The sequence below is a fragment of the Bubalus kerabau genome, chromosome 10, assembly GCF_029407905.1.
Source record: "Bubalus kerabau isolate K-KA32 ecotype Philippines breed swamp buffalo chromosome 10, PCC_UOA_SB_1v2, whole genome shotgun sequence".
Taxonomy (NCBI): domain Eukaryota; kingdom Metazoa; phylum Chordata; class Mammalia; order Artiodactyla; family Bovidae; genus Bubalus; species Bubalus kerabau.
Window position 1 is genome coordinate 102,275,434 of NC_073633.1, and position 9,707 is coordinate 102,285,140.

The following is a 9,707-nucleotide window of genomic DNA, read 5'->3' on the forward strand; positions in this document are numbered from 1 at the left end:
AGTGGGTGGGTGCCTTCTACAATTCGTCTCGCACACGCCAAACAGTTAAAAAGCTAGAGTCAGAAGGAGCAGAGAGTTCCACAACTTCAAAGCACGGTCTAGGAAAGGAAATAATCCGGGGGTCCCGAGTAGGAGAGGGGAGGGCGCAGGAAAAAAAAGGGGGGGGGGAATAAAACCCAACTTCGCTGGCAACTCCAATAAATCTAGTAACTGTTGGCAAAAAAAAAAAAAAAAAATTAGATTCCGAGGGAGGGCTGGGTCTGGTCCGGATGAAACGCTAGGGCTCCTTCCCATGCCGGAGACGGGCGCTGGAAGCCTGCCACTGGCGTTCTGCCACGCGAGTGCCCCCAGACAGGAACACACCCACTGGAAACGCACGTGAACAAAGCTCGCTGCCCGGGAGCCGCCGCCTGCGGTTTCCTCGTGGATCACAGCTTCTCCAGGGAGGAGAGCAGGGCGCGCACAGGGTTAAGTTAGCTCCCTCCCCGGGAGGAGGGACAGGCGGCGGAGGGGGAAGGCGGCTCTCAGTCTCAGGCTGGGTACCTGCGAGTTAGTTGTACGTTCGAAACCCTTCGCCGTCGCTTGCGAGGGTGGCATCTTCCAGTCTCACCGCGGAGGAACCGGGGAGCCCGGAGAGCATTCCAGCGGCCGCGCGGTCCCTGCCCCGGGCGGGGGGGCGGTCTCTGGCCTGCGGTCCCGCGCGTCCAGGAGCCGAGACGCGCCAGCTCCGCGCCCGCCGCCGCGTCCACCCAGCCCGGGGATCGGGTTGGCAGTTCTCAACGATGGGCAGGAGGGACCTTGGCGGCGACCCCTAAAATAATACCATGCCCCGGGAGCCCCGCTGCTGTGGAGCCAGCTCCTTCCCTTCCCACCTCCCCGACCCTGTCGGATTCGGATGAGCGCAGTGCGAGGAGCTGCGGCCGCCAGGTAAAGGGGCTGAGGTGCCAGGTGGACTTTGCCAGAACCGACCTGGCTGCCGCTCTGCCAACACCACGCGGTCTCTTAAGGGGGATTGTTATTATTATTATTTAATCCGCTGGGGGTGATCTTTGGGATAGGATGCTTTAAGCTTTATCTTTCATCCACCGAAAGAACAGACTGCTTAACTCTCCCCCGATTTCAGAGAAGAGAAATCTAGCTGCAGGTCGAACCTCCCTCCTCTAAGGAGTTTTATAACTGAGCTCTGGGTCAAGACGCAAGTGAGCTAGTCCACCCGGAGCATCGATCCTAAATTGGGGTTTCTAGATCCACTAACCTTGCCTGAATCCAACCTCTCATTTCCCCAGGATGAACGCTAACTTCTGAGAGAGCAACGCTCCCTTAGGCCCCCACCCCTGCGCACGCTCCGTCTGCTGGTACTGTCACCAGCGTTACCATCAAGCCGTTGCATCTAAAACCACCAGCTTGCCCCCTGCCCGCAACCGGGGATCCTTGAGTGGCTAACAAGATGCGGAGGGTGCTGGTTCCTTTTCCTTCGAGTTGGGCCATAAGTTACTCCCCCACCCCACCCCCACACACACCTAAGCAAGTCTTTTCTCCAGCCGTGCTGGACTTCAGCGGTCTGGCACTGAGTTCCCTCCAGCGCGTCTTCTAGGCGCGCCAGTGGGGACGGCGAAGGCGGGAGCAGCCCACCGGGCTGAACTGGGATTGTGTTCCCGACTCCGGCTGCGCGGGGCGCGGGGAGAGGAACGGTTAACGCCTTCCAGCACTGGGTTGAGAGGCGAATCGGACAGCGAGGAGCTCGCGAGTGGAGCCTCGCCAGCCGCCACCGCGCCCCAGGCTGGAAAGATGCCTCCTCCGCCACGCCGACCGGTCTCGGGCTTGTCCCCGCGCTTTCAGCGCCGGCGAGGTCACTCTCATTTGTAATCAGGCCCAAGATCAAGGTTGTGGGTTGAGGTCGGGACAATAACCAAGGAAAGGAAGTATCCGGAGAGGGTGCCTGGGACAGGCTGAACCCACACTTGATGTCCGGTAAACTCCTGGAGCGCCTGAGGCTCCGGCCGGCGGCAGCGGCGGGTGGAGGAGGAGGCCACCGCTGCTGTGGTCCCTGGGGCTCTGATGCTGGCACCTCCCAGCAAGATGGCACTCACTGTCAGCCTTGGTTCACTTAACTCCCCCAGCCAACCCCCAACCTGGGCTGTGTATGAATCACACACTGAGTTTGGGGGAGGAAAGCGGCTTTGTCATGTGTAAGGCAAACGCATTTTACGGGGCCACCTTCTCAGAAGGCAACGCGGGAGCAGCGGCCCGCGGGCACGACCTGGGGTCGTGTGTGCGTGTGTGTGTGTGTGAGCGCGAGTGCCAGCGTGCGTCTCGAGCATGCGTCTGGGTGGATCTCGGCGCGGCTTGTGCTTGCGAGGCACATTGGGCCTTCCTCCAAGTCTGCTTAACTCGATGGAGGCGCTCACAAAACGTGAAGGCGGTAGACACAACAGGGATGCGAAGGAAATAAAAACAATTAGGAAAGTGGTGCCAAGTGACTCAGACTCCGAACCGAGGACGGGGAAATCAAACCCGGGTTGGCGGTGGTCACCGCCCCTGCCTAACTCTTCTGCCGCGATAGCCGAGCGGGTCCCTCGGGAGCTGTTCCTGGGCCGCCTTCTAGCTCGCGGGCTGCTTCCCGCCCGGCCCCACCGACGGCGCGTCTCGGCGCAGCCCGGCGCTTGGCGCGAACTCGTTCTCCCTCTTCTGTTCAGCTTGAGCCTCTCTCCAGACTTGTTAAAACATGACAGCAACGTACTGGAGGCAGGAGGAACCTTAATGAAGTGAGAGGAGAGAAGCAGAAGCTTCCCTTCCCCCTTTTTCCAAGAGAGACGTGGACCTGGTTTTCTTACATTCCTCTTTAACCTTTGCAAAGAGATCGCAGAGTGGAAACTGAGCCTGTGTGCAAATCAAGCTCCCTCTCCCCACCCCGCCCCGGTGTCAAACCTGTTCCCTAAACCATGCGTCTGAAAGTGGTCGTTCCTTGTCATCTGTGGGGGCAAATGAGCGAGCTTTTTCCAGCGGCCAGGGTGTAACGAGAAAATGGGGGTGTTTAAATTAATTATATTAAACTTTGGATTATTTTCCGGTTAAATTATTTAAGAAGATCCGGGATCAGGGAACTAGGGGTGGGGTAGGGGGCAACTCACCAAGGTTGCCTGCATTTGAATTTACGCCATCTTGGTTGAAAGATGTTGTATTTTTTTACCCTCTAATCTCCCGTTTCGATCATTCCTCAGCGTCTAAATCCTAGATCAGCTGGTTTTAGAAGGACCACGCCGGGCGGGCAAGGCGGGGGGGGTGGGGGGGGGATCAACTTTCGGCCGTTCCGACGGTGGCCACATCCTTCAGAGCTGGGGTGGGAGGGTGCAGGGAAGAAAGTGAGTCGGGAGGGCGGGCGCCGTCCGGGCGGCACCCGCGGGGTTGGCCCCGGCGCTCGCCGTGCCACGCGCTCCAGGGAGGACAGGGTTAACGGCCGCGGCTGACTTTGCCTCTTGGAAAGCTTGGGGTTGCAGCCGCGCCTCCCGAGCATTCTTTAAACCAGAAATGTGGGAGGGACTCCGAGAGGGAGGGCGGAGGGGAGGGAGGGAGGGAGAGAAAGAGGACTCGAGGAGGGGAGCGCGCCAGAGCGCCGGGGACCGAGGCAGAGGAGGAGCGCGGCAGCGGCCGAGGCGATCCCGCGAATTCCTTCCAGTAAACACCTCCTGGGGGTGTCCGGAGGGCTGGGGGTGGGCGCCGCGGCGCCTACATTAGCCCGGCCGGGCTGCGCCCAGGCGGCAGTCGGGTCGGAGCCGCCGCCGGACTCAGCGCCCCGCGCGCCCCGCGCTGCGCCCCGCGCCCGGCTCTGCGCGATCGGTTCCCCGGCGTCGGAGGCGCGCCCGCCCGCCCGCTCGGCTCTCCGGCCGCCCTCCCCCGGGCTCCTCCGTCTCTGAGGAGCCCCGGGCGCTGCGGGGCCGCTCTCCGCCGCGGTCCCCCGCTCCCCCGCCTGCTTGCGGGGCGCTCGGCGGAGGTGGAGAGGGGGAGGCTGCAGGCGGTGAGAAGAGGCGGGGGCCGCGGCGGCCGGAGCCCAGAGGAAAGTGGCATGCCCGAGCCCTGGAGGCGGAGGTGGCGGAGGCGGCCGCGGGGAGACGATGCCGCGGCTCCGTAGGGGAGGAAGGCGAGAGCGAGCCAGGCGAGCCGGGCGCCCGGGCGCCCGCCGGCTGCGGGGAGGCACGCGTCGCTCCGAGGGTCCGGCCTCCGCACCCCCGCGCCCCGACGCTGCGGGCGACAGGGCCGGGCTCCGGCAGCCGCCGCCGTCGCCGCCGCCGCCGCCGCCACCTGGAGGACGGAGCAAAAGTTTGGATCTGGGGAAGGACGCGGCGCCGAGCGGAATTCCTACCGGGGCCGCCGGGAGACCTCCAAAACCTTCGCAGGTAACGCTTACCCCCCGACCCTCTCCTTCCCGGCAGGTCCGCGGGGCTCCCGCTCCCTCCCTTAGCGCTTTTTCAGACGCTCGCCTGATCCGGCGGAAAGTCAGATCCAGGCGAAGTTCTAGATCCTCGAGAGTGGGCACCCAGCGCGGGGAGGGCTCCTGGAACGTGGGCGAGATCTCTGGCGCTTCTTCGCCCCGGGTGGGCAGCTGGCCTGGGAGGCCAGCCTCCCCCGAGGACGGGTGGGAGCCCTTGGCCCCAGATGGTGCCTCATTTTGGAGCCCGGAGGACATTTACAATCTTTCTTCAATGGCTTTTAGTATTCTCCAGTCCAGGGAAATGCTGCGTAGATTTCACTCAGTCCCATCCTCACCCTCCTACTCTCTCACCCCAATTTAGTATCTTTTAAAAACGATACGAGCCCATCCTCATTCGCTTGCCCGGTTGAGCTGATGCCAGAAAGCTACTTGGCAGGGAGGGGGCGAGGTGCGACAATACGAAGCAAAGGGAACATGTATTTTTCACCCTTTCGCATACCCGGAGCCCTGCCTCCCTCCTTCCATTCACCTTCTGGCGTCATAAAATAGGAACTTTGGAAGGCTCGTTTTGATTGCAGAAGGGTGAGAGGAACCATGTTAGCCGTTGTTGGTGTGGATATGCAGTGATCGTCTGCCCGGGTGTGTGAGTGTGTGTGGAGGGTGAGTGGCGTTGCAGAGAGGCCGATTTTCCTCGGTGGCCTGATGCACAGTGGCGTGGAGGGTAGTGAGTGGTCGCGTGTGTGCTCCAAGCCGCGGGAAGCGGACTCACGTTTCCTGAGCAGTAACCTCTCTTATGCCGGTCAAACAGCTCCTGCGTCTCACCCTGAGAGCAAAAAGGGTCCCGACCCAACTCCCCGACGTCTCTTTTCCCCTAGTCGAGTTTCCAGTTTCCAAGCATCTCGGCGTTTGTTGCTCCATCATCTTTATTATGATCCTTATTTATTCACCTGGAAAACTCCTCCTGCCTTCTCTTGTAAATGGAAAACAGTCTCCGAGAGCTCTTGATTAATTTTAGTGGAGGGAATCTCTTGTAAAGCTTCCAGTAAGCTAATCAAGTACAAGGCACAAATCCGTGTAAATGCTCTCGCAGAAATGCAAGGTGCTGATTAGATTTCTTTACATGCTGTATTTGGTATGCAAAGCCTCTTCTAACTGGGAGCTCTTGCTCCCCACTCAGCTGGGAGACTCTTTAAACACCCAGGGTCAGGGAGCTTTGGGGCTAGTCCACTGGCTCACAGGCTTCTTGATAAATTTATTATGCCTAACTTCTCCCAGCCAAAAGCTAGTATGATGGCGACCTTCTTTCTCCCGCTGATATTGTCTATGGACTTCAGCTGTATGACCTTATTACATCTCCAGCTAAAAGATGACCCCCCCACCCCCAAACATTTTGAGGTAGATAGAATGCAGGTTGGCATGTGTCTGGGGATGTATTTGGTCCTTGCAGTATGAATCAGTATGAAATGTACAATTTTAGGTTATTATCTGAAGTGTTAGCCCTGGGCTAATTTTTTTTTTTTTTTTTAAATCACTGAGCAACATGCCAGATACGTAAGATTGACAGGCCACCATATTAGATGAGAATCAGTCTTTGACTGAAGAGTCTTTCGGGCATGCCATGAAAAGTTGCTTATTTGCCTATAATGTCACTAGTCTCCCAGTACAACTTTTCTGCCTCCCCTCATCAGAAGCCCCACATCAGAAGTGCAGGAGAGGGTTAAACCACTTATGGATTATTAATAATCACATGAGTGACCATGCAACACCGTACTGTCATGGTGAATTGCAAGTGGAGGAGGTTGGAAAATGCATTTTCAAACATCACTCCATGTCTCATGGCAGTAGGTACAAGAAATTGGAAAAAGAATTGAGCTATGTAGCAGACCTATTACAAACCTAGCATGGAAGGAATGCTGGTTTTTTTTTGTTTGTTTGTTTAAGATGCCTGTGTCTTAACACTTCAGTAGCTTCAATGAAGTTTTAGAAATTCCTGGGGGCACTTTTAACACCAGAAAGTAGATTTCCAGATGATACCCTGCTGGGCTGCCTCAGGTTCCCCCAAACAGGCATCGGTGTTCCTGTATGGCGGGTTTCAGATACTATGATCTTATCCGGGTTTGCCTTTGACCGCCTGGATCTAATTTGAACCTCCTCTGATACCATTACATTTATATTCTGGCCTGCTGGAGAGTTTGATTTAGGATTTAGACACATCTCCCAAAAGCAACTTTATATCTTCCAAGTCTGAAGCTTGGTTTCAAGAAAGGCTTAAGCATGTAGAAGTGCAGAAGCCTTGTTCTGTAGAGACCCGGTGTGAACATCTCCTCTTCCTGACTCTTCAGCTTTATGCTCTGCAAGGAAGAATTGCCACTTCCGCGGTCCCCAGTGTCTGAAGTTAAAAAACAGCAAGGGTGCCTGGCGGCTCTCTTTTGGTTTTGCTCTGCTTAGAAGATGCAACAAAGGTCAAGGTGATGTAATTTCATTTCCATTCAGGTCAGACCTTTCTGGATAACTGTCTTTCGGTATCTTTAATTTCTATTCAAGTTCATTTTTCACTAGATTACTTTAATAACTTTGTGGTTTCTGCCACAGCGATTCAAATCCAGGCCATTAGTGACCTCTATCTGTGAGAAGTGAAAACTCATTGTTTTCCTTTCTTCTCATCGGAATCTACAGATTACATGGGTGTGTTGGGGCAGGGGTGGGGGGTGGTGAGTAACAGCTCTGTAGTTCTGAGTATTTAGATTTTCCGACTTGATTTTTCTATCGCACAGTTCAGTATGGGTAATGATATTTAACAACAGTAATAAAAATGTTACAGGCTAATAGGCTACTAAATGGTTATTCCATATAGCATCGACAATGTGATCAATGTAAATAAAACACCAGTGCTGTCCATTGTCAATAAAAGAATTGTACAGTTAGGTAGACTTATGTTTAGAGACTCACAAACTGCTGGATGTAAGTGAAGTTTTATTGCCCCAGAGTGCTTACATAACAAGGGAAACTTGAGACAAGCTCAGAACATATATGTGGAAACTAGGCTTCATAGTAGCAGTGCGTGTATGTCTTTAAATTCAGCGGTGCTTCTGCTGTGAACTTATGGTCCAAAATCAAGGGCGAGGTGGGGTGTGAGAAGGGTGTCTGTAAACAGATGGTCTTTCAAGGAGACTTTTAAAATCTGGTTCCTAATCCAGCTTTGTCTTCTGAGCATTTTCGAATCAAAATTTCCATTTGAGCTGATTATCCTCAACAGTAATTGAAGACAAAGTTTACTGACTTTCTTAGGTGGGTGGATACCATTATCTGACATTTTCCAGATGGTTTTTGATCTCTTGGTATTTGGGAATATAGAATTTTTAGGAGGCTTTCTTTCTTTTCCCCTGGGCAGATTTTATACCAAAGACATTTTTAAAGACCAATTATTATTATCATTATTATTTTTAAAGTTAAACAACTATTATAATATCCCAACTTTATTACTTTTCCCCACCCTCCAAATTGCTTTGCTTTTTTAAAAGTTATTCTTTTCTTTTTTTTTCAAAACTGCATGTTGGGGATCAGAGTAAGGTTATCAGTATCTTTTTACTCCTTTCATCAACATGATTTCCATTTAAATATCTGTTTTAGTAAAACATACACAGGTACACATCAAGGGCCGTTTTAAGACAGAGATTCTTTTCAAGGTTTGAAATATGTTTCTTTTTAAAAGACTCTGACACAAATATTGTAATAAAAATATCCTGTGTTCTGATGAATACAGAAACTTATTTCAGTCGCACGGAACAGTAAAACACTGTATTAGTAAAATAATCAGTGGTATTTTCAGTACATGGTCAAATCTGTTAGAACCTTCTTGGTTTTGTTTTGTTTTTTTTTTTCCTTTCCCCTTGGCGAATTTCGCATCTACTGGTCTTTTTGGTTTACTTTGATTCTTTCTACTGTGGCTCTTTGAAGTGATTCAAAATTAAACAGTAGCTACTTTTTTGGGAAATTCATCATGTTATATCCAGGATTCCAGAGGAGTTAATGATGCAGAAAAAGTCCTGTAAAACATCTTTCTAAAAGAAGTCCTTCTCTTGCAGGCTCCCCACTTACTGGCCTCCTGTACCATTTGCAGTGAGTTGGAACTCCGATATTTATTTATTTTTCAAATACCACCTCTAACTTAATTTAATGGGGGTGGGGGGCGTTTCTGCAGATGAGTGCAGCGCCATGTGTCGTCTGAACAAAGCTGTGTCGTTTTCATGGACCTGTCATAAGGGAAGGTCACCAAAAATATTCCTGTATAATTTGGGAGGTCAAATGGACACAGCCATGTTTCTCAAATACCTGTCAATTATTCTGCAGATACTTAATAAGGGCACACGTTGTTTTTCCAACAGTTTAGTGGTTGAAAACCTCAGCCTTTTTTTTTTTTTTTTTTTTTTTGAGGCATTTACAAAATCAATCTGGGATGCTCTTATCCGTTCAGCGCTCATTAGAACTGGGCAGTTTTTCCTCACTTTCTTCCCAGGTTGCTTTTAAGGGAATGAGTGAGAACCTTGGCAAAAGTTCCTCTGTTTCTGCTCAATTCACAGGTCACGTGCTGTATTTCAGTTCTCTTTATTAGAGCTTTCAAGACACAGATAGAAGGATCTTCCAGCTGAACCTTTTAAGGACCCGAGGGCTTTCCGATTTAAACCCACCGAAAAATATCAGGTCTCCAGGTTCATCAGGGCTATTAGATCTCAGAACACCTACCCCTCCTTCCACGGGGAGTGACGGAACAGCGGCTCCTAAAATTGGTTCACAAATACACGGCCCATTGGAGTCAACAGAGGTCATACGGCTGAATGGAAAACTTGAGACTCATATGGGTCCCAAAATAGGCCCACGTGCTGGTGTCACTCTCAAGCCTCAGCTGCCCGCGCGTGTCACTTTCATGAAAGTCCAGTGTCAGGATAGCCTGTGTGAGTTCTCCCTTCCACTTGGCTCCAGAGCTTGGGCTCGCGTGTTTTGAAGACGGAGATGATGCATGGGCTTTTAATATTCCTCAAGGGCATTAGGGTAAGAGAAGGTGAAAGTCAGGGGGTAGGTGGACAAACATTTGCCATGGAAGTTCCAGGAAACTGTTTAGACCCTGAAGCATGATATTGATTTCTTCCTTTTTTTAAGGGTTTTGTATGGTGGTGAACGTCACATAATACAAAGCGTGCTACTTTAACCATACTTCCCTCTACAGCTGAGTGGCACTAGGGGCAGTCTCTCTCTCTTGTGCAGCCCTCACCATCAAACA

The 9,707-nt window shown here is 52.3% G+C and overlaps 1 protein-coding gene across 4 annotated transcripts in view; it reads left to right on the forward strand.

Annotated features, from left to right (window-relative positions):
- Positions 1-449: 449 nt before the first annotated feature.
- Positions 450-9,707, forward strand: part of FLRT2 (fibronectin leucine rich transmembrane protein 2) — a 103,783-nt gene continuing 94,525 nt past the window's right edge. Inside the window, exon 1 of one of the 4 annotated variants that reach the window (XM_055538828.1) lies at positions 450-927. The gene's annotated coding sequence lies outside the window, so the exon portion shown is untranslated. Of the gene's footprint in view, positions 928-4,254; positions 4,395-8,869; positions 9,131-9,707 lie in introns of those variants that run through there. The other 3 variants (XM_055538827.1, XR_008699802.1, XR_008699803.1) reach the window with 3 other exon arrangements.